Below are 25,452 nucleotides of genomic sequence, written 5' to 3'. Positions count from 1 at the left end.
GGAAGGGATTTGTCCACTGATATTTCTATATGATTTATAGTTTAGCGAAGTCATTACATTTATATAATCATCTTTCGTTTTGTTTTGTACCCAGTGTCCGATATTAATATTAATGTCACCAACAATAATATTAAAGGTACTCTTTTGACTCAGTAATAATTTTTCGATTTCTATAATGAAATTTGTGGGATTCGATCCGTGCGTCCGGTAGATGGCAATAATATGGTACATAATGTCGTTCACTTTTACACTCAGTTGTAAACAGTTTGCTAATTGCATTTTAATTTCTGTGACAGTGACATTGTTATATTTATTTAGAATGAACACCGCTATACCACTGGTTTTATTAATATAGGTAGTTGACGAAAAGTATGTGTAATTCGGAATACTGTACAGTGTGTCAGCGTTATTTATATTTAAGTGCGCTTCTGTTAAAACAAATGAGGTCCGGTAATGTTTCAAGAAGGTTTAGTGTTACTACAAACTCATCTAGGTTTTTTTTTAAACTTCGGATGTTTTGGTGCAGAACAATGAAAGCACTTGGGACTTTTTTTAGCAGATCTCTACAATGTTGTGAATCTTCGCAAATGTGCTGTGAAACATCTGTTAATTTGTCAATTTCCTCGCCTAGAAAATCATCCATCACTTATTCATAATCGATTCTCTGTTGAGCTATGATAACCATTCGTGTCAGGTTACTTATGTTTATGCTAATTTTTACAGATTATATTTGCTCTTAAAATTATTTGCATTGCTGTTTGTACCCGTACCTTGGGCCATCTCACGGTTCCAATTTTTTTGTAAGTATCTTGGTACGTTGTATCCCTTTAAGTTTGTTACACTTTTGAAGTTAATTTGATATTTGATTAAAATTACACATATTTTTAAAATTAAATTACGACTATTTTCAAATTTCCATGTAATCATTTATAGGGTAGAAACACGCGTATTTAATTTTTGGTTATTGGCAAGGTCTACCAACTTGCAAAACCGAAACGACACGTAGCCCCCATAAGCTGGCGCGGCGAAACGATAAAACGTTCCTACCTGAGCTTCCGTCTAAGAAGTCATTTCACACTTAGTTCCTTCCAGCGTTTTGCTTTCTGATAATATTGTCGTCTGGATCTTGTGTTTTTAAATAAAAAAAGTCATACTAAGTTTCACAAAATTTTCTGCTATCTTACTTCATACTGGAGTACTAGGAAGACTCAATGTCATCTACAGTGCTGAACATAAACTACAAGTCGAGTCTCCACCAACGCGGTGTTGAGCCACCGAGTTCATCGCCTCGACAACTACACCACCGTCATCTCCGCTTACATATAGTGTCGATCTTCGACCCGGGGAATTTGCCGCTGACTAATCCGCCAACTGCGTGAGCACCGGTCCGGAATCATCTCGCTACTACACTGACTCAATAAACGCTGTGAACTCATAACCTATTTCATCCGTCTCCTTGCCACATCCCTAAATATCATTAGAAAACTAAAAATCAAACTGTCTAATAATTTGGAAATAGCTGGGATTCCTCAATAAAACAGGGAACTATCAATTGAAATTGTAAGAAATCTTCCTGCCGCAGCCGGAATCTATCTAATACACACCTTTATAACTGACGTCATCAGAGTGCCCGACAGACTTAATGGGGCTCCACCTAAACTCCTTTTAACCTTTTCCGGAAAAAGACATAGTGATTCCGTCCATGAAAAGAAAAATGATATAAATTACTAGAAATCAAGGATTTGACGAAATCTACAATCTTCATCGAGGAAAAACTAAGCCCGTATCACAAATAGATTATTTGAAAAACAAAACAAATTGTTAAAGAAAAAAATTACCAATTTGTATGCTAACTAAGTAAAGTCATGCTTAGAAAACAGCAACATGAAAAAGTTATTTACATAAGCACTTGGTGAAAATAATTTAGTGTAAAAATATATACAAAATTTACAAAAATTTCACCATTCAATTAAGAATTTATTTTACTAAAATAAATACCACAATAATGACTTCCGAATTCTACATACAAATATGAGTAGCTTAAATAAATATTTAAAAAATTTATTACAATATAACGGCCTAAGTTTTGACATAATTATCAGTAAAAGTTGGTTGAACGAAAAATCTTCACCCAAGGAAGTTGTTGGAAATTCTACATATTTATTTAAATTAATAATAAACAAAATGATGGCGTAATTGTAAATATAAAAATATATAAAAGCCGTATTTGCGAAAATAAAAATGCCAATTGTTTTAAAATTAAAATTGGAAAGGGATCAACTATGTTGGTAATCTGTCGATCAACTTCATCTTGAAATTGGTCCTTGTATTTAATTAAATCGATTGGATAACCACGTACAAAAAAATGCGATTGTGTAATGAATTTTCGTTTAATGTTTAAGACGAGTTTAAAATATGAATCTAGTAATAATTTAATTTGGGAATCTGTATTAAAGGAGTTCTTTTTAGAGTTGGTCTTGCGAAGAAAGAGATGAAAAAAAAATGCCTCTACTGTTGCCATTTAAAATATGGAATAATAATTAGCGTTAAAGAAAATCTAGACCATTAACTAAGTTGTGTGCGATTTTAAAAATCGATTCCGAAAATTTTTTTCTGCCGTGTATTGAGTTTTTATTGCTAACCTGAGATGGAAAAAAGCGTAAATTTGGGTACTAAAAATACCTATTTTAAAAGGTTTCAATTCTGTTTTTTTCTGCGTAAAAAACAGAATTGAAACCTTTTAAAATAGGTATTTTTAGTACCCAAATTTACGCTTTTTTCCATCTCAGGTTAGCAATAAAAACTCAATACACGGCAGAAAAAAATTTTCGGAATCGATTTTTAAAATCGCACACAACTTAGTTAATGGTCTAGATTTTCTTTAACGCTAATTATTATTCCATATTTTAAATGGCAACAGTAGAGGCATTTTTTTTTCATCTCTTTCTTCGCAAGACCAACTCTAAAAAGAACTCCTTTAATACAGATTCCCAAATTAAATTATTACTAGATTCATATTTTAAACTCGTCTTAAACATTAAACGAAAATTCATTACACAATCGCATTTTTTTGTACGTGGTTATCCAATCGATTTAATTAAATACAAGGACCAATTTCAAGATGAAGTTGATCGACAGATTACCAACATAGTTGATCCCTTTCCAATTTTAATTTTAAAACAATTGGCATTTTTATTTTCGCAAATACGGCTTTTATATATTTTTATATTTACAATTACGCCATCATTTTGTTTATTATTAATTTAAATAAATATGTAGAATTTCCAACAACTTCCTTGGGTGAAGATTTTTCGTTCAACCAACTTTTACTGATAATTATGTCAAAACTTAGGCCGTTATATTGTAATAAATTTTTTAAATATTTATTTAAGCTACTCATATTTGTATGTAGAATTCGGAAGTCATTATTGTGGTATTTATTTTAGTAAAATAAATTCTTAATTGAATGGTGAAATTTTTGTAAATTTTGTATATATTTTTACACTAAATTATTTTCACCAAGTGCTTATGTAAATAACTTTTTCATGTTGCTGTTTTCTAAGCATGACTTTACTTAGTTAGCATACAAATTGGTAATTTTTTTCTTTAACAATTTGTTTTGTTTTTCAAATAATCTATTTGTGATACGGGCTTAGTTTTTCCTCGATGAAGATTGTAGATTTCGTCAAATCCTTGATTTCTAGTAATTTATATCATTTTTCTTTTCATGGACGGAATCACTATGTCTTTTTCCGGAAAAGGTTAAAAGGAGTTTAGGTGGAGCCCCATTAAGTCTGTCGGGCACTCTGATGACGTCAGTTATAAAGGTGTGTATTAGATAGATTCCGGCTGCGGCAGGAAGATTTCTTACAATTTCAATTGATAGTTCCCTGTTTTATTGAGGAATCCCAGCTATTTCCAAATTATTAGACAGTTTGATTTTTAGTTTTCTAATGATATTTAGGGATGTGGCAAGGAGACGGATGAAATAGGTTATGAGTTCACAGCGTTTATTGAGTCAGTGTAGTAGCGAGATGATTCCGGACCGGTGCTCACGCAGTTGGCGGATTAGTCAGCGGCAAATTCCCCGGGTCGAAGATCGACACTATATGTAAGCGGAGATGACGGTGGTGTAGTTGTCGAGGCGATGAACTCGGTGGCTCAACACCGCGTTGGTGGAGACTCGACTTGTAGTTTATGTTCAGCACTGTAGATGACATTGAGTCTTCCTAGTACTCCAGTATGAAGTAAGATAGCAGAAAATTTTGTGAAACTTAGTATGACTTTTTTTATTTAAAAACACAAGATCCAGACGACAATATTATCAGAAAGCAAAACGCTGGAAGGAACTAAGTGTGAAATGACTTCTTAGACGGAAGCTCAGGTAGGAACGTTTTATCGTTTCGCCGCGCCAGCTTATGGGGGCTACGTGTCGTTTCGGTTTTGCAAGTTGGTAGACCTTGCCAATAACCAAAAATTAAATACGCGTGTTTCTACCCTATAAATGATTACATGGAAATTTGAAAATAGTCGTAATTTAATTTTAAAAATATGTGTAATTTTAATCAAATATCAAATTAACTTCAAAAGTGTAACAAACTTAAAGGGATACAACGTACCAAGATACTTACAAAAAAATTGGAACCGTGAGATGGCCCAAGGTACGGGTACAAACAGCAATGCAAATAATTTTAAGAGCAAATATAATCTGTAAAAATTAGCATAAACATAAGTAACCTGACCTTTAATTACTTATCTTAAATTCAAAAATACACAGAGTGTTGCTTCAAAATCTTACTTTTGAATCACACAAATGGTTTTTTAAATTCAAAAATATAAATATATTCATGTACTCAAATAGGTCAATAAAATCAAGGTCACAAATACAATTCACAGGCTGGAAGGTATTTACAATGAAATATTATAAATTAAAACAGTTTGGCGAATGTTGAAAAGATGGCCGACGGGAACCGACTGACCAAAGAACGGACCTGTTCAAGGTTCGCGACATAAATATTCAATGGCGGTTTCTAAAAGCTCAGATTTATTTTGCGAGAATAATAATTCTGCCACACAGTGAAAGGGTTTAATATATTTCTGGAAATGCAAAGCAAATTTGTTGTACGCATTTGACAGGTTGCTCTGTCCTTTCTCCACGTATAAAGGGGCTATCGCGGTCGGAGACTGCTAAAAATACTTGCGAGGTAAGCTACCTACTGACAAAATATATTTGTAGGAATTAGGTAAGGGAAATAAGAAAAAGTGAGTGGTTTTATAATCAGGATTTATAATTGGTTTTCTAGGGGTGAGTAGTTCTGGCTTCATCATTACTGAAAGCATAAAAAACTCAAATGAAGTTCGATGATGGGGAAAAAAATATTGACCCCATAAATAAATTATTCAAGAGCAGAGGATTAGGGAGAACATAAAACAAGAAGTGGTCCTTTTTATGTGAATACGGCACAAGAGTCCCAACTCTGCTCCCAACCGTCTGGAGCCAGTGAGACCATGACATCCCCAGTTGGGGTATGTTGTGAGGCTGACGGTATTGCGGAGGGGAAGGAGAGGGGAAGAGAATGGTGGGGTGTATCTGGCTGTTTAGATCTGGTCACCAAACACGGCCAAAGCCATTTCAAGCAACTTTTAAATTCTGAATGGTGGTCTTACACCAGGGCGATACTGAGAATATCTTCTGCTCTGGAACGTGCCGCAAATATACCGTATATGTTTCTTAAGTATTTTGTGTAATAACAAAAATAATCAAATAAAATTTACTTGCGCGTCGGATTTGAATCCTGGACCTCCAGCTTGCTAATCGAGAGCCATACCCTTCGACCTCAGAGGCATCATCATTTTAATACCGCAGATAAATTTAAAAACATAGTAGAATAAGATAAATTTAAGACTCGAACCAAATAAAAACATGTTTAAAAAATATAATTTAGTAAGCTATTTTCCAATTTGATATTTATTTAGAATTGGATTATAAAAAACCATATTACATTGCTTTTCGTCGAAAATAAAACACCATTTATTTACTTTTCATCAGAACACTTTCTCATAATACTAGAAGTCAGGATTTATTTCATAACATAAGTATATATAACCAATGATCATCTAATATGTAATATTGTTTAATATTTATGTGTCTATATTCTTTATATTACAATAAATAAAAAAAATATATATTTCAGTTCAGAAATTCTAGGACTAATTACCATATGTATTCCTCTTTACCCAGAATACTAATGGAGGGAAACAATTATATCAAGTCAGTGAACATTTTCAAACGAAGCAATTCAGATAAGTGCAATAAATAATGTATATTTCTAAACATTCATATGTAAAAGCCCCGAAAAAGGGCGTTAAATAAATAAATAAATGAGTTTCAGAACTCACATCAACAGTTTATTGCAAGTTTTTTTTCTTATTTTACAGTTTTATAACAAAGATCGTCCCAAAATGAGTGTTGTAATTCGTTGGGATTGCTCTGTAGCAAAACCCACATAAAATCTATTTCAGTGAATTCATTCATGAACCTTTCTGCTCCAAGGTTGACGCCTATCTTCAGTTACATTTTCTCTTTTTGGTACAAATTGTTCCATACATTTCCTTTCTCCTTCCCTAAATGCCCTAAAGACCCCATAAAAAGCCTGTGGGTGTCGTTTTACATGGATAAGTGTCAACGGTCATAAAAAATCGTGTGATTTCCTTCAAAAGCATCGGTCGTGGGTAATGGGGCCTTAACCTCTGTAGGAACTTCTTTTATGGCCAAACAGATTATTTGAAACTCAACAACGTAGAAAAATAACATCTTCGATTTCAGCATATAAACATTTAAATATTCTACTGGGAAAAGATATGTTTTGCGAAAGAATCACAAAATTATCAAAATTAAACTATCTTTTAATATATTTTTTTAATAACTTTTGAAGGTTATAGTCATCAAAATAAAATATTCATTAGATTATTATTACTATTAGAAAAAGTCAAAGGTGTTCTATATAAATAAAATGTTTATCCGAGAAACTATCTAGGTTACAAACCAATTCTTTAGAATTTGGTAATCATTCGTAAAGATAGCTGACAGAAATATGAGATCGAAAATGACGAATAATAATAATATCCAAATGGCAGAGTGGTTAGAGGCGTTGTCCCGGTAAGACAGAGATCCAGGTTTCGATTACCAGCTGAGACTGTTATCTTTTTATTTTTATGTGTCTTGTTCTGTTTCATGTTTCGCTTAGATTTCTTAGTATTATATTATTATTTAATATTTCATTGTTTTCCTAAAAAAAACTAATGTTTGTTCAGTTCAATAACCTTGTTAATGGCATTGGGGTCAATAACAGAGCCTACTTTAATATCTATTTTAAATAAATTGAATAATATATGTTTACTGGTGCCAGCCGCAGAAATTTCTGTAAAACATAGTTTCACGAAAATTCTAGTTTATAGTTGGACAATCAAAATGGTATAAAGAAATAACACAGTCTTAAGTTCACAATCTGAAAAATGATCATTAACTAAAACGAAATTCGTTCGCACACAGTTTTTAGTTGGACAATCAAAATGGCACAAAGAAATAACATAGTGGTAAGTTCACAATATGAAAAAATATCCTTTATATTAAAAAAGTTTTATAAAAACGTAATTCGTTCGCACCTTGCGAATAAAAAATGACGTAGTATGATGGTAAGTTCCGCTTGATAAGAATGAATCTAGAATACTTATATATTCAAACCGCGCACTCGCTCGGTAATTTCCCTGTTGAAATTAATCCATTCTCATTTCATCTTCCAATAAGGCTAAATTTAGAATGTCACGTGTTTTATACTTTTGGACTTTTTGATGTTATGATAAAGTCTAAAGTCATGGCGTTTGATAAAGAGAATACGAAAGTATTGTGTAATATTAGTTGTGAATAACGAATGAGTACTTGGAGCAAGTGGATGAAGTAGTTTATTTGGGAAGTATGTTTACGAGATGTGTAAAGGTTAATAGAGATTTTGAAAAAATGTTAAATGCGGGAAAACCCATTAGTAGAGAACTAAACGTAGCAGGCGCTAGCAAAAAATGTCCAAAGAAGCGAAGCTAACAGTCCACAATGAAGTGCTGTTACCTACCCTGATGTATAACAGTGAGGCTTGAAACTGATTAAGAAATATGGAAATACGCAAATAATACAAGGCTGGCGTAAGCGTAGTGAGTAAGATAAAGAAAGGGACGCTTAGATGGTTTAGGCAACGAAGAAAAGAGTTAAAGCAAAATATATTACTCGATTGCGAATGGTAGAAGTTCGGGATACCCGAGGAACACTTGGGACGATCGAGTGAATCAGATACTTAAGTCGGGTCAAGAGTGAGAAAAACAGAAGAGTATGTATGTGATGATGTATGAATGTGAATAAGGCAAAGATTGTTTGCCAAGACCGAGTTGTTTGGCAGTTCATCCTCTCTGCCTGTCTGTCAGTTAATTGGTGTTCTCGTGATGATAGTTTTGGCTGGGTTGTAGGTCGGTATGTACCTACATTATACGGTCTGATTAGCTTCGTCTACACAATGCGTTATTTCCAACAACTAGCAAATAAATAATGATGCAGTCAAAGTGGTAAAATAAAGCGTATGAAACATTTTATTGTTCATGTTTATTTGTTATTGGCTGATACTTATTCGCACTTGTCTTAGCTCATGTGTAGTTAAGAGCTATTGAGAAATGACTGTTAACAGTTTCAAGTTCTCGGTCTGGTTTTAACGCCGATTTACGTTTCTTTAGAAAGTAACTTGAAAATAGCTCGTAGATGCACTAATCAAAGATAACTTTTCTGACATTACAAGTTGAGAGTCTCTGGAGTTAAAAACCTGGCAGGACAAATAAGACAATTTTTTTTAAAATGATGGGAGACCCATATCAAAGTTTACTACGTAGGAATTTGGTTCATGAATGGGTTATCTGGAATTATGAAATGAAAGATTACTTATATATTATATTTCAAACCTTCTTAGAATGGTTCCTACGTTTAATGTCTATAAAGTGAAATTCAGTGAAAAATCTTTTCTCATTTTAGATAAGGTTCTCGGTAACTTTGAAATTCAAATTGAAAACCATTTTCTTGATAAAGAAGATGGGCACAAATCTGAAGTGAAATATTTATAACCGAGATGACAGTGCACACCGTAACATTCATTTTTCATGATTTCCCTTAAAAAACATTACATACATTTTTATTCAAATTTCAAAAATCCATTAAGTTAAAAGTGAGATTTTTTTAGGCTCGCTTGAATTTTTTATTTAGAGTAGAATTCAAGCGGTTGTTTTTTTTCCAAACACAAGCAATATTTACACACAAAACATTTTTTCCAGGATGTATAATGTAACTTTGAATAACCATAGATATTTTATTTATTTATTTTTATTTAAGTACATAAAACAGGCATGGTGCCCAAAAATGTACATACATGGATGTTTAAATACATAATAATAATAAAATGATGGTAACAAAAATAGTAACAAAATAAATAAGCTAAATATGCAGAAGTATATGACAAATAATAATGGGTAAAAGGTAAATACGAATAAATATGTTCATAAACGATTTGTTATTGTCACACCTGTGCTGGTGAGACACTGATTAGGTAGGTACACAATATCAGCTTAATATGATTAAAGGTAATACGTTTTTCTAAGTGTTTATTGGTCATTTAAAATGTTTATTTAATTATTAGAGCCATGTATAATAAATGTTATAATTTCTTAATGTTCGCGGTAGATATGTGGTTAAAAGGCTTTTATCACAGAAGCCAACGAAGGGATACGTTTAACGCATTTCGACCTGAAGATGAGAGTTTACAGGATGGATTGACATAGATATTTCAATGTTTTATGTATGTGTACGAAAAAGGGCAAAGTGGTACGAAAATTACTAACCCCTAAGTTTCTTTTATTTTGAACTCATTATGGGTAATTCCTACCTAGCAGCCTTTTTAATAAGATATTGTTATCTTCTCTGAATTTACTGATTGTAATATAAAATACAATTTTATAGATAGCTAACACTTCAATGTGTGAAGTTTGACTATTCAAATAATTATAGGTATGCGTTACAAATCTTTGTGTGGTGATGAATGGCCTTGCAAACATTAATTTATAGCTGTAATAAGAAGAAAAGTATACATATAAACCCATTAGAATTATTTTGTATAAGATCGTGGTAGTATTAATGTCCTCATTGTGTATCCCTTCACAAAATATTTAGGATTTTTAGTAATACAAAATAGACCGACGATCAGCCCTTACATCATTATGTCAAACTACAGAAAGCTGTTTTCCTACAAATCAGGTGGGTTTTCAACGTTCACAAATCTGGGTCGATTCATGTTTAATGTTTACGAGTACGATCATGTTTCATTTTTAATTCCGCGGTGCGCGTCTTTTATTGCGTACCTAAACGTTGAAGTAATCAGGACCCTGAAGCATTTCATATAGTTAACTGCGACGTGTTTGATTATATCGCCGTCATTAGGCGCGGTTTATAGCATACCATAAAGACTAAATGATGAACCCGGCACGTTCAACAAACGGCCAAAAAATCGTTAAATCACATGTGCGGAAATTAGGATGTTAGGGGATGCAGAAAATTCACAAAAAATCATATTGCCAAGCATGAGAATATAAACATCAACACGGTTGAAAACACCCAAATTTTATAAAGGGTGTCGAAGTATTTTGACTTTTTTTTTACTTGGTTGCAGCTTCATGGAAATCCTAATAAATCTGAATGAATGCAATGCTTGATGTTAAATGCAGTCGACCTTGCAAAACTATAGCCACCGAACAAACCATGTTCATCGTTGCTGTTCTTAAGGTTCTCGTGGTGCACGCTAGCCTAGGGTGTCTGGAACTCTTATTCTAGGAATTGCTAGCTAACTCCAACTCATGTTTTTAACCAATCAAATGTTGTAAAAATACAAGAAACCACTGTTCCTTTTGTTGATGCTGTGTAATTTATTTGTATTTTTATGTTTACACTACACAGAGGGCCCCGGGGAAAATAATATCCCGCAGGGTCTTTGTCTATATTTTGAGATCCTTTGTGGTGGGTCTTTTCAAGGAAAGGACGGAGAGGAGAGTTCTCAAAAGATTAAATGTATGAGAGTTGAGTAAGAATCCATAGATCAGTGTATCCAGGAGTAACGGACATATTAATATATACCCCCAAGGCGATGGGTCCAGAGAACAGTTGGAGAGGTCAAAGGGTCTTCCCACACCAGCCTCTTCCGATCTAGAATACCGCGCAGCTTGTGGGCAGGCGCATCCTGAACAATCCTCACCCGATTAATTCGGGCACTCCTGCACTTGGGGTGTGATTATCCAATAAATGGATTGTGCAGTTTGACGATTTAGAAGTTTTCTTCCCAGCTCTTTGACCGACTCCAGTGGTCCCATAACTTTCATACTCACATTTTACACTAAAGAAACCATTTACCCGTTCTCCTCATATGTTATTTATTTATTTATTTTTCGGAATAACTGTATTGAGTAAAACCTCAAATTGTAATATTTAATTACTGAAGACAATATTAGCGATTTCTAAACAAAAATCTGAAAAACAAAAATTATAAAAGGATACGGTCAGATCTAGGACTCGAACCCAGGACTGTTGTCTTTCCCGGAAAGACAAGGGTCCTGGGTTCAAGTCCTAGATGTGACCGTATCCTTTTCTGATTTTTCTGTTTCAGATTTTCGTTTAGAAATCGCTAATATTGTCTTCAGTAAATAAATTAGTTATTTATTTATTTGATAAATTTGTTAGTTAAAATATAGACAGACCTGATTAATCGAATCTTCTCACCTTCAACAACGAACTACAACTACTCGATCAATAATTATTTTTACTTGCAACAACAAATCAGTACTGAGTCATTTATATTCTTGCGTGAACCAATATTACATGCAGTTGACAATACCTTAGCAGAAATAGTAGATGTGTTCAACTGCAATAATATAGTTTCAAGAAGGCATAATAAAAAACCACAGTAATATTAATAATTAAGCTTAGCAAAGACTCGCAACAAGAACATTTGGCTGTCACCAGTTGTTTTATTTTGCTCTATCTAAAAATATTTTTTTACCATTCTTTTTTGATTTCCGGAAAAAAAAAGTGTAGTGTGTTGTGACTAATCTCCAACTAGAATCTCACGCCATCACAAAGCCCAATGCAGTGGATCTCTTGATATGCTTTACTAGTCTGGCTTCAGTCTCCTAGTGGGCGGTGTCCCCCGACCCTTGCTCCAGTGATCATTTCCCGATCACCATTACTTATCAAACTTCTTTCCAATCAGACAAGTCTCATATTTTGACAAAGATTAAAACAAAACAAACCAAATGGGATGAATTTAACTCTCATATGGATAAGTTTCTACTAAATTTACCCACCACCGATATATTTTCCGTCAAAGATGACTATAATAACTTCAAATCAATGCTCATAACTGCGATAAATAAATCAAATCCTCCCCCTAAAACTATGTTCCAAAGTAGTAAGAATTCGGAAAGCTTAATCTCTTTCCTATCGTTACAATATGACCATTGAGAACTATCTTATATACAAAAACGCTGAATCTAATGCAAAAAAGGTATTGAGGTCAAAAAAAAGATCCGGGTGGTACAATTTCTGCAGTTCAGTATCTCCGAACACTTCAATTTCGGAAGTTTGGTCTATGATCCGAAGATTTCGATCTTCCTTCAGTTCACCATCTCCTCGAGCGTCTCATTCTAAATGGATTGATGAATTCTTGGACAAAATTGCCTTCTCTTCTGTACCTAACTTAGATGAAATAACACCCATCTATAATACTCCTATTTCTAATCATTGGCTGGGCTCTTCATTCACCTTAACTGAGCTAAAAAAATTGTTTATCAACGGTCAAGGACTCATCTTCAGGCAGAGATGGTATATTTAGTAACTAAATTATTAATATGGGAAGACCATATAAGTTTCCTATCAAATGTTACTCCCAAAATTTTTACTTCAGAAACATTTGCGATTGGAGAATTTTTAAATAAAATTTGAACGAGGGGGTTTTATTGCGGTTTGAGAAGGCAACACACTGAGTCTTTTGGATTGAAAGTTAAAGACCATTTACAACCCATTCATCTACAATCAGAGCTAAAAATAAACCTTTTCCTGCCATCTGTAAAAAATTTAAGTCTCTCTCGGAGCTTCACATAATCCAAAATGATCTACTTCCCCTTTACAAATTAAAATATGATCACGTCACCCTATCTTCAACAATATTAGGAGGGATCGGAATCCTTAAAATTCATTCCAATCTCCCGGCCCGTACTGTTAATAATATGTTCAATGACATTATTTCATCTAAATGGCCCAACTCTTCTCTTTTATTTACTGATGGATCAAAATCTCCCGACTCTCCTAACTGTGGTATAGGTTTTAACGTTTACCACAATAATTCTAATGACAGAATATTTCATTCAATTTCCAATCAATTTTCAATATTCTCAGCGGAGTGCATTGCAATAATAGAATCTCTCAAATATATAATCAAAAATAATTTTTAACATTCCCTCGTTCTCTCTGACTCTCTCAGTTCCCTCCAAAAACTTAAATCGAGTCCTCTTCTTCATCCTGATGATCACTTTGTATGCCTTATTCGAGTGATGATAGCCTCCATTCAAAGCTCTGGTGAAACTATAACTCCGATTTGGATTCCTGGACATATTGGTATCATGGGTAATGATATTGCGGATGCCTTGGCAAAACAAGGAGCGTCCAACCCTGTTGTTACCCTCGTAAACTACATTCCCCTATCTGAAATTTTTTCCATCATCAAAGATAGATCCCGCAATGTTTGGGCAGAGTATTGGCACATTGCTAGTCAATCGAAGGACGCCTGCTATGTCTCAATACAAAGGACTATCCCATCAAAACCTTGGTTTTAGCAATTCCCCCAATTTTCCAAAAATTCGAATAAGGATCGGACATTGTTCCGTTCCTTCCCACCTTTTTAAAATTCACGTCCTTGACTCCCCGGATTGTACATTCTGTGGTCTTGAAGTGGGAACTTTAGATCACATATTTTTTAGTTGCCCCTCTCTAAACAAATATCCTCTTTTCTATCAAGCCTTATCTAAAATTGCCTCTCTTCTATTGAACATCTCATCTCTTCTAAGTCTGAACTCGACTCCGATTTTCATTATGATTTTGAAATTTGCCTATTTAATTAAAATAATATATAAATTTGTTTTTCATTACTCCATAATTTTAATTGATGGCCATGAACACCCTTGAAGGGTGAAAGCCAGAAATAATGGAAAAAAGCTTAGCATGCTTCTACTTTTCTGGATTGATTTTCAATGTGAATTTTTCTTCTCAATTACAATTCCACTAAACTATTTTGCATATTAAATATTTTAAAGAGCTCGTACGGGCGTATAATATATAAATAAAGCTGTATTTAAGGGTAGTTAGTCTATTAATCATTGAAACTTTGGATTGAAATACTACATACTTACTTTTTATTCGAATACGAGTTGCCGACTGCACAGTCAGCCGCACAATTTCATAATAATAATCACAAAACACAACGATGTCTAGTTGTCTTTGTGATTATATAGGCTCCATCACCGAAACCGCATATTTTTGATTGGCTATTACGGCCGAGTGGTTGGCCTCAGAGAGTGGGAGGTGGCCTTGGTTTGTCTGTGTTAAGTTTAGCTGTCGCAATGTCGTGAAACCTAGAGCATAGTGATTCTATTCCTACCAAAATTTCGGTAGATCAACCGATTTCAGAAAAAATCTACCGATATTCATAGAAAACTATAGAAATTTGAGAAAATGTTTTGAAAAACTACCGGTGTAACTGCACACACAACTTGTAATTCAACAGATATGTGACGCGATCAGTTTCAATGTAGCTTTATCTCCAGATAAAGTAATAATCACTGGTCTCCTTGCTCCCCTAATTAAAGTTTATGTTACTTCTTTTTGTGGGGATATCTGAAGTCCCAAGATTATGTTGACAAGCCAGACTGCCTTTAAAATATCAAAACAATAAACGAGGGGGAAATCATTCGGATTCCACGTCAGATGTTAATTGCTACTCAACATTTTCCAGATCGGCTAAAATCATCATTGGTCCAAATCTGAGCGATGGCGTCGTGATCTTCAAATAATTTTCTTATGTGAAACCGCACAAGAGTCTCTACTGATCCCAGCCGTCTGAAACCATTTAGACTATGGCATCCTAAATTGGGGTATGTCGCGAGGCTGAAGGTAGTGGGGAGGGGAAGGAGATAAAGAGGAAGGTAGGGAAGTACCCGGCTATTTAATCACCAAACACGGCCAAAGCTTTTTCAAGGAAAGTTTTATTTCCAAATGGTGGTTTTACCCCATGTTTCGGAAAAAATCACGTGTGAGAAAGTCATCACAACGTCAATCCACTCAATTTTCCATAAATTGGGTTGTTTCATCGTCCGTCAAGAGAAAATTCAACGAAATATTCATAAAATGTGATCACCCGAAATCGGCCGGTTAACGCGATCCGCCATTTTGAAAAAGATTGACGCATGCGCAAACGTCACAATTGCGATCTGACATATCGTATGTGCCAATTACTCGTGATAACGACCCTCACTATTTTGGCAAATAACGCAAAGAAAACCCAACGATTAAAATTTTTGAAGTTAAAGGTTTTGTGGGAAGAAGTTTAGATACCTTTTCTACATAAAATATTGTCGAAATTCGTTTTTATATCGTTGGTTTCCGTGATTTAAAATTACGAAAAAACTGGTAAAAATATTGAAAAACTACTTAATAGTAGCAGCATCAAAGTAAGGTTGGAATGCGGTGAGTTTGGAGATGAAGTGATTGTTGGAGATGGTGGTTATGGAATAAAGCCATATTTACTAACACCCTTAAGGAATTCCGTTTCTCGAGAACAACATTTATATAAAGAAAGTCAGATCAGGACCAGAAATGTTGTTGAAAGAACTTTTGGAGTTGTTAAAAGATGGCTTCCAGTCCTTTCTTCATAAATTAAAATGCATGTAGGTACAAGGGATCATTGTACAAGAGTACATTGTACAGGTACAAGAGATCAACCACCTGTATTCATAGACCCCTTGGACGAGGTTAACGATGTACTGGTGCAAGCACCAATCTTTAACAGGGGAGATGACCACGTTCGTCAAACCCTCATTAACTCATATTTTGCCAGATTGATGGACTAATAAATAGTAAAATACTACCCAGCACAAAAAGCCCTATCTTACCTCCTTCTGTACCACTAAGCCTGTCGTCCCACGTGTCGGTAAGGAATCCACATAAGCCGAGTGCTGTAAAACCCTGCATTGCAAGAGAGGTTCCACAGTAGACCGCCTTATAAACTGTTTTCTTACTTTACTTCTCTGTGCAGAACTCGGTTTATATTGATTCTTTACCAACCCATGGGGCAACACTTTCTGTAACATCTTCCGCCTGGAGACTCGAACACATGTGTACAATCTCTTGGTACATGAGCGAAGATAGTAAAAGTCTTTTGAATTTCAAAACAAAAATGTCTTTATTCAAAAATAGCTGTACCCCGCCACGTGTTGCTGTGGCTCAGTCTGTTTTACCTGTAACATGTGTCATCTAAATAATGTAGGTATATAAAAACACACGCATATTTGAATGCAACATTGTGTCTAAATTTCAAAGCAATCAATGAAGAACTTTCAGAGATTTTCAACCAACGACCATTTACATATATTCAAAGATAGATAGTTAACATGTACAAAATAATTAATGTAACGATAAATCTTCTATTTATTTTATACTTTAATGTTTATAAACTTAGTAAATTACTTTTTTTAATAATAGAGAATACATACTATTAGAAATGTTTTGAACAACTATCTCACATATACATATATTATGTAATATGCATTGGATCGTTATTGAATGTGAATAACTTAAGTGTAACTGCATACTCCTACCTAATTTCATAAAATAAATAGAGTACCAAGATGTAGTATTTTCTTTTATTTGTATTTTACATAAGTGAGGAACAAAATATATCAAAATAATATAACAAATTAAAATAAAAGAGAAAATAAGTAAGGCACCTACCTACACTGTAGAAATTGAAAAAAAAAGATAAATGGACAATTAGAAAAAAAATGAATAAATCGGAAGGTTGCGGCTTCAATTTCCATCAGCGGCATTTATTTTTTCTCAGAGTTTATTTATTTTAAAATATGTATGGGTGTTTCAGACTAATATTTATTGATTATAATAATTTGTTAATATAAATTCAGTTAAAAATAAGAAAATAAAGGTTTAAAATAATATTTATGGTATTTTCCAATTATGTTCTAAATCCTGTATTAACAATTAGTTAATGTTAATTAAGTATTAATCTTAGGTGTACCGTACCATACCGTCTACAGTACCATACTTATCTACCAAGTAACTATGGTACTGTATATTATCTCCATATATAGTTAGTAATAACATAGATCATTCTAGAAATGTATTACATAGTAAATCACATCAAGGTCGCTGTAGCGACTTGATTAGCGATTGTGATTATTTATTTTTTATTAATGCCCTGAAAAAAGTAAAATTATACCAGAATACTCTCTCGGAAGAAAGAATAATTTACAGCAAAAACACATACTTATACAATGGGAAAGAAACATTTAAGAACATAATATAATGGACTAGTTAATTGTGTGCGAATGCATTCATTCATCTTGTTCTAACAATAATTGACAATAATTGAAAAACATTAGAAAGAACACAAAAGATTATACGGCCCATAAAGTAAAGGTCACACAGCATTAAAAATATGCATAATATAAAAACCTGGACATGCCGTGCATAATATTGAATAAAATGCATTTTTTTAAATTTACAGTTTTAAAAGGAAAGAAAAGAAAAATGCGGTCTTACTGGAGTACCCCGTTGTAAGTACACAATGTACATTTGTTAGTATTATCATGTAATATAATGTAGGTAATTGTGAAGCCAGAAAATACTTCATAAGAATTGTGTACATAAAAAAGAGAAAAATTATTAAAATTAATATTAGTACATTAAAGAATTCACCCAGTAGATAGTGAACAGAGGGGAATAAACTGCTTTCATCTCAGTTTAGTTTTAGCATGACTCCGATATTACTCGTTCTTGTCTCAATAATCCATTTTTTTTTTAAACCGGAAATCGGTATGTATAATAATAATAGGGGGCGTTTCTGTCAAAAGGGTTGGATTTGGAATAGAACTCGGGAATCTGAATAATTGTTCAGCTTTTCCGAAACAACTCGCCCTAAGAGTAACTTAGGTTATGAGCCATGCTGCTGCATTTAACACTGATTGAAGTTTGTCGATTTCATATATGCCTTTGCAGTAGGGTGTATCGATTTTTAACTTTTTTTTTGTTTTCAAATTCCAAGTTGAAAAAAGTTGCTACTAGGTACCACAACTTACCACAAAAAAAATTGGATTTTTAAAAAAATGTTTAGGTCTCCCGCACAAGGCCCAAAGTTTTAATTTTTTTCAAAAAAATTTCAAATTTTTTTAAAATTAAAAAAAATAAAATCGTAACTTTTGTGTTTATTCTAAGTTAAAAAACAGTAATATTAGGGAATAAAAATAAATAGGTAGTTTAAACTTTTAAAAAAAATGTTTTTTATATGTACACAAAATTACAAAACTTCATCAAAATTAACAAACTTTAGGGCTTGTGCGGGAGACCAAAAATCCATTTTTTATAAAAAAAAATCGTTTCTTACTTATTTTTATGCCCTAATATTACTGTTTTTTAACTTGGAATAAACACAAAAGTTACGATTTTATTTTTTTAAATTAAAAAAAATTGATATTTTTTGAAAAAACTTAAAACTTTAGGCCTTGTGCGGGAGACCTAAACATTTTTTTAAAAATCCAAAACTTTTTGTGGTAAGTTGTGGTACCTAGTAGCAACTTTTTTTCAACTTGGAATTTGAAAACAAAAAAAAAGTTAAAAATCGATACACCCTACTTTGCAGTAATCGCGACGTAAGAGTTGATAAGTCGTTGTTTGCCTCTGTAGGAAGGTTTCTTCGGACTTGAGTTGTCTAAGGTGAAAAAAGTCGGTGCTAAGAGTCCTGTTTATTTGACTTTAAACGAAAAGTTCGAATCTAAATTGACAACGAGAATTTTGACTGATATTTTAAAAAAAAATTTTCAGAAATAAAAATAGGTGAATCGTATATGAAATATTGACGTTTGTTTGTGGTTGCTCAGAGAAACTCAGTCTTAGATGGATTCAATTTCAGCTTGTTTGAAGACATCCAACGAGTTATTCTAGACATTCAGCCATACGGATATTGAGTCGATTTCGTTTGGAGCGCAGTAAAAATAAAGGTGCCGATCGTCAGCATAGCAGTGAGATAAGAGACCAAATTACAATATTATTTTGTCGACATCACTTGTAAAAATTATGAAGAGAAGTGGACACATAACAAATCCCTGGGATACCCCTGAAAAAAGCGTTACGAAGATAGACAGTTTATTTCCAACCTTCCCGGCTCGTAAGCGATTGGATAGATTAGATGCCAGCATGTCGAAATGATCTGAGAGTTATGTCTGATAGCATACGAAATAGTCTAGTTTCGATTGAGTATAACATTCTGTACGCAGATTGAATTCAACTTACTGGTTTTTTGCGCAGAAGCAATTTTCTCCAGAATTTTTTAAATGAAACGTATGTTTGAAATGGGCCTATAATTAGTTATTTCGGCGTCTAGTTGTGACTCAGTATTAGTGTAACTAAAGTTGACTTAAGTGGTTCGCGAAAATTAACCGTGCTGATTGATTTATTAAAAACGTTAACAAGGAATGGTGCTAATATATAATAACGACGGAGACTTAATTATTAATAATAATAGTTTATTTATTTATTTATTTAATCGAGACTCAAACAGGATATTTATAAAAACATTAATTATGGATTACAAAATAAAAAAGTACAATTATAAATATCTCTAGACTAATGTGTCTGCAGCAATCACATTTTCACATTCACATAAGCAAACATGTAAAACACTGACAGTATTTATATACAAAACTTAAAACTTAATTACAAAGATTGAAGCACATAATAAGTAGAAAAATTTAAAGAGTATATATAAAAAAAAATTCTAAACCACCTTACAATTTTTTTTTCTTTTTTTTTAAGTACAGAAATCGTGGAGATATTTCTTGAAACAAGTTATATTATTTGCAAAAATATCTATGACAGTGTGTGTTTTAGCAAGATCATTGTATGATCGAGACATTCTTGACATAGGATTAAAATATTCAGTGTTATTGGCAAAAATTTCGGTCCAAAATATGTTCATCTTTCTTCTTCTTCCTAGCACTATCCCAACTCATTGCCTAGGTAGGCTGTTGGGGTCGGCTCTTCTCGTTCTCAGGTTATAGCTTCTTCGGTTCTGAGTGTCGCTTTCATCTAGGCCGTTTCTTTGTAGGATTTTGGAGCATTGGGTCATCCAGGTCCAAAATATGTTCATATTTCTAGTATATTTGGGCCTGGCGTAAAAATTGATTTGATTGACTAAGTTACTATTTACACGATTATTCACAATTTTGTAAAGCATTAAGAGGTTATTTATATTTCGTCTTTTAACTAAACTCTCTAATTTGAAATATGTAAGTCTTTGTTCATACCCATTTAGAAGATGGTAGACACCTGATCGATAAGACAAAATCCGTGTAAATTTTCTTTGGACAGATTCAAGTCTGGATACCTGTGTAGTGTGTAATGTAATGTGGATTCCAGACTGTTGACCCGTACTTAAGAACACTACGGATTAACGAATTGAATAGAATTATTAGGCTATTAGAGTTCTTGAACAGTTTATTTTATCTTAACACTTCCACCCCGGACCGGGGTTATAATTCTACACTAACTAGAGTTTTAAGCTGTATCTAGATGGTTTTTTACACCATATAACAAATAATTTAGGTAATCTTAGAAAAACTATTCAGCTATCGATCTGCATTTAAAAAATTTATATCGCATTACTACTTTTTAAGATATTAAATAAATTACATCTAAATCTGATAGAATATTTTTTACGGGGCGGGACTTTATAAACGTTTCCACGAACTGGACGAAGATCCTGCCGAAGCCGGTAGCCGAAAGATAAATTTTGCATTGTAATAAAAAGGGCTACACCGTTATAATTGAGTCACGCTAGTATTCTTATTATCACTTTACCATTTTGCTTTACCTAATGATTGACCGGAATTGAAATGGGAGAGGCGGTAACTGGACAATTTTTAAGGGATAGTAAGTAATTTCTTAGTTATTAATGAAAAGGACTTAATCCGAATCGGTGACACAGCGCTTCTCATATGTCCTTTTGAAATACTAAGATATTCACTTGGCGGTCCCAGACCATTTCGTCTGGGTAACATCCGGCGCAGGTGTCCTTATACATTCTATGAGCAACACATTTTAGGAACACAATTAAAATTGCATCCGTCTCTGTTTGTCGTATGAAATACAAATAGACCAGAAAGAGACAATTATTTTTTTAAATTTGTTGGAATTTGGAAGATAGAACTTGCTCAAAAGTTTAAAGTACAGTATGATTGAAGACTGCAGCGAATAAATAGTGTTTTCGGTTATTGCTAACTTGTGTTTTGGTGTTAAATAATTCTCTTTGGGAACGGACCAGTTTCACAGTGCTACGGGCGTCTTCAGATTGGTAAGTACATTTATCTTATGCAATGGCGTATAAAAGTATATGTTTCAGGGGTGTTAACTAACTAACTAACCATCACGCCGTTTCCCCGCAGGGGTAGGCAGAGAGGACGGACCGCCAAACAACTCGGTCTTGGCACACACTCTTTGCCTCATTCACATTCATACATCGTCTCATACATACTCTTCTATTTTTCTGACTCTTGACATGACCCGACTCAAGTATCTGATTCACTTGATCGTGCCATGTCTTCCTCGGGCGTCCCCTACTTCTTACACCATTCACACTTGCGTCATATATTCTCCTTACGCTCCTTTCTTCATTCATTCGCTCTACATGCCCAAACCATCTGAGGGTCCCTTTCTTAATTTTACTCATTACGCTCACATCAGCCTTGCATTCTTTGCGGATATCCACATTACTCACACGATCATACATGGTTTTACCACACGTACGCCTCAGGGATCTCATCTCTACAGCATTCAGCCTACTTTCATCCTTCCTCTGCCAGTTCCATGCTTCACTGCCATACATCAGGGTAGGTACCAGCACTCCATTGTGGACTGCCAGCTTTGCTTCTTTGGACAGCTTTTTGTTGGCGCCTACGGCATTTAACCCACCATTTATGGAGTTACCTGCATTCACCCTTCTTTCAATATCCCTATCAGCCTTCCCATCTCTCGTAAACATACTTCCCAAATACACAAACTCATCCACTTGCTCCAAGTATTCATCATTCACAACTATATTGCACACTGTTTTCATACTCTCTCTTTCAAATACCATGACTTTGGACTTACTTACATTCATAAACATTATTTATTCTCCACAATATTAAAATATTGCATTTTAATAGTTTGCTTTTATTGATGGTATCAGTGTCAAAATTTCTCGGTGTATTATTATTATAACTGCATATTATTGCAGCTTGTTTTTGCGCTTTTACTCAAAATGTTCATTTGGTTCCCATATTCTTTTATTTTATGATAAAAATTATTATATTAATTCTAAATTTATTTTCATGTAAACATTATGTATTCCATTGCTCAAACCATACAATTTATAGAATAATCGTACTACTAGTAGTACTAATAGTACCTACTAGTTTTTCACGCATTAGAATATGACCATATGATTTAAATAGCGCCGTTTTTGTGAAAATTCACCTCAAGAAGCGTTAAATTTAGTCTTACATTAATTATAATTAACAAAAAGGTATCATTTAATTCTTTTCTTTATGTGAAATAATAATTTCAAGATGTTTTTGTTATTTATTTTATTTTATCTTCGTTATTTGATAGATCATTAAAAACATAAAAATGTAAACACATAATCAACGGAAGGCACCCATGGTTATTTTTTGGATGCATAAATTTTCGATTTGAGATATTTTGAGAATATCAATCTCAGATGGGAAGGCTGATAGAGATATTGAAAGATGGGTAAATGCAGGTAACTCCATTAATGGAGGACTGAATTCCGTTGGCGCCAACAAAAAGCTGTCTAAAGAAGCGAAGCTAGTAGTCCACAGTGGAATGCTTGTACCTACCCTGATGTATGGCAGTGAGGCATGGAACTGGCAGATGATGATGATGAAAGTAGACTGAATGCTGTTGATATGAGATCCCTGAGGAGTATGTGTGGTAAAACCATATTTGATCGTATGAGAAATGTGGAAATCTGCAAAGAATGCAAGGCTGATGTAAGTGCAATGAGTAAAATTACAATATGCCCATGCTATTGATTATATTACGACTGGCAATTTAATGTTATTTTTCTTGGAAGCCTCGAACCAGGTGAAGGTAGTTATAATGTGTTGATTGTTTTGAGAAAGGAATTGTGGAGCGGGAAAACGAAAAATTAAAAACAATCATTGATTATAAATTTTATGAATAAAAGTGTTGTTTTCTAATACACTACACATATATTAATAGTAGGGGCAGGTAGGTAGGTACTTACGACTTTTAGAAAACCTATTTTGGATAAAACGAGTAATCGCTCTAAGGAGAAAATTTAGTTTTTTGTGCTCGCTATAACCAAGTTTGACTGTATATATATATTCATATATCGTCTCATATATATATATATATATGAGACGATATATGAATGTGAATGAGGCAAAGAGTGTGTACCAAGACCGAGTTTTTGGCGGTCTGTCCTCTCTGCCTAGGTACCCCTGCGGGAAACGACGTGATGATTAGATATTTAGTTAGTTATTATTGAAAAGTAAGTGGGTTGATGCTACATAATTACTTTTTTCTGATTACAGATTGCAGGCTCTGATTGCAGATTCAGTTACGATATCAAGTTTACCTACTTACTTTTTAAATTTACACAATTCTAAAAAAATGCCCAAAAAATTTTTAAACGCTGAGCAGGTGCGAGCGTTATTAGAGAAAGACTCTGGTAGTGATGAGTCAAACAGTGATTTTGAATTTGAAAACATTCAAAACACATCGGACATTGAAGATCATGTTTCTTTTGAAAGTTCTTCTGAAAGTGAATCCGACACCTCTGACGAAGATGCCGAAAAGATTACTGATGAAACGGAAGAAAAATCTTTTACTTCCAAATCTGGATTTAAGTGGAGTTCCGTTCCTCCGACACAATCCCGTAGTAGGCAACACAATATTGTTTACTCTCGTCCTGGCCTGACAAATGAAAGCAAAAATATTTCATCTATTGGAGACGCATTTTCATTGTTTATTACTGACGATATTCTCAAAGAAATAGTTACTGAAACCCAACGTTTTTGTGTGAGGGAAAACAAGGGCACAGCCGATGATGCATCAATTTCTACGGATGAAATTAAATCCTTTATCGGCATATTGCTTGCTGCTGGGAGAAACCGTTGCAGAAAGATGCAGTTGAAAGAGTTGTGGACAACGAATGATCTATTTAGGCAATTTTTTTATACAGCAGCTATGTCTAGAGATAGATTTGCATTCTTATTTAGTACTCTACGATTTGATGATAGAGTGACTAGGCACGAAAGAATCGCACAAAGTGGGACAAAACTGGAGGCGATAAAATCAATTTATGAAAATTTTAACGCAGCTTGCACTAGAAATTACTCCCCGGATTCCCACATCACCGTAGACGAACGTTTGGCGACGTACCGGGGATCATGTCCTTTCCGTGTATACATGAAAAGCAAACCTGGACGATACGGAATTAAAATATGGGTGGCAGCTGATGCCAAAACAGCCTATATTTTAAATACTCAAGTATACACGGGCAAAATTGGCAATGCCCGAGAAGTAAATCAGGGGTTACGAGTCGTAACTGACTTAGTAGCACCATATTACGGTTCTGGAAGAGGTGTTACGACAGACAACTTTTTCACGTCAATACCTCTTGCCAATAAATTATTGGATAATAATTTGACGCTGACTGGTACATTGAGGTCGAATAAAAGAGAAATTCCAAAAGAATTTTTACCTTCTCCGCAAAGGGAATTACATACAAGCCTTTTTGGTTTTACCGATGCACTTACAATTGTTTCTTATGTGCCGAAAAAGAAGAGTGCAGTGGCTCTTCTTTCAACCGAATTCCACGACGACAAAATTTCATCAGCGTCAGAGTCAAAAAAGCCAGATATAATATTACATTACAACTCAACAAAGGGGGCTGTAGACACCGGGGACAAAATGACAAGGGAATATTCCTGCGTTAGGTCGACAAGAAGGTGGCC

The sequence above is a fragment of the Hesperophylax consimilis genome, chromosome 1 (genome assembly GCF_061612785.1).
Source record: "Hesperophylax consimilis isolate HC1 chromosome 1, BYU_Hcon_1.0, whole genome shotgun sequence".
Lineage (NCBI taxonomy): Eukaryota > Metazoa > Arthropoda > Insecta > Trichoptera > Limnephilidae > Hesperophylax > Hesperophylax consimilis.
Note: the sequence above shows the minus strand (reverse complement) of the source record.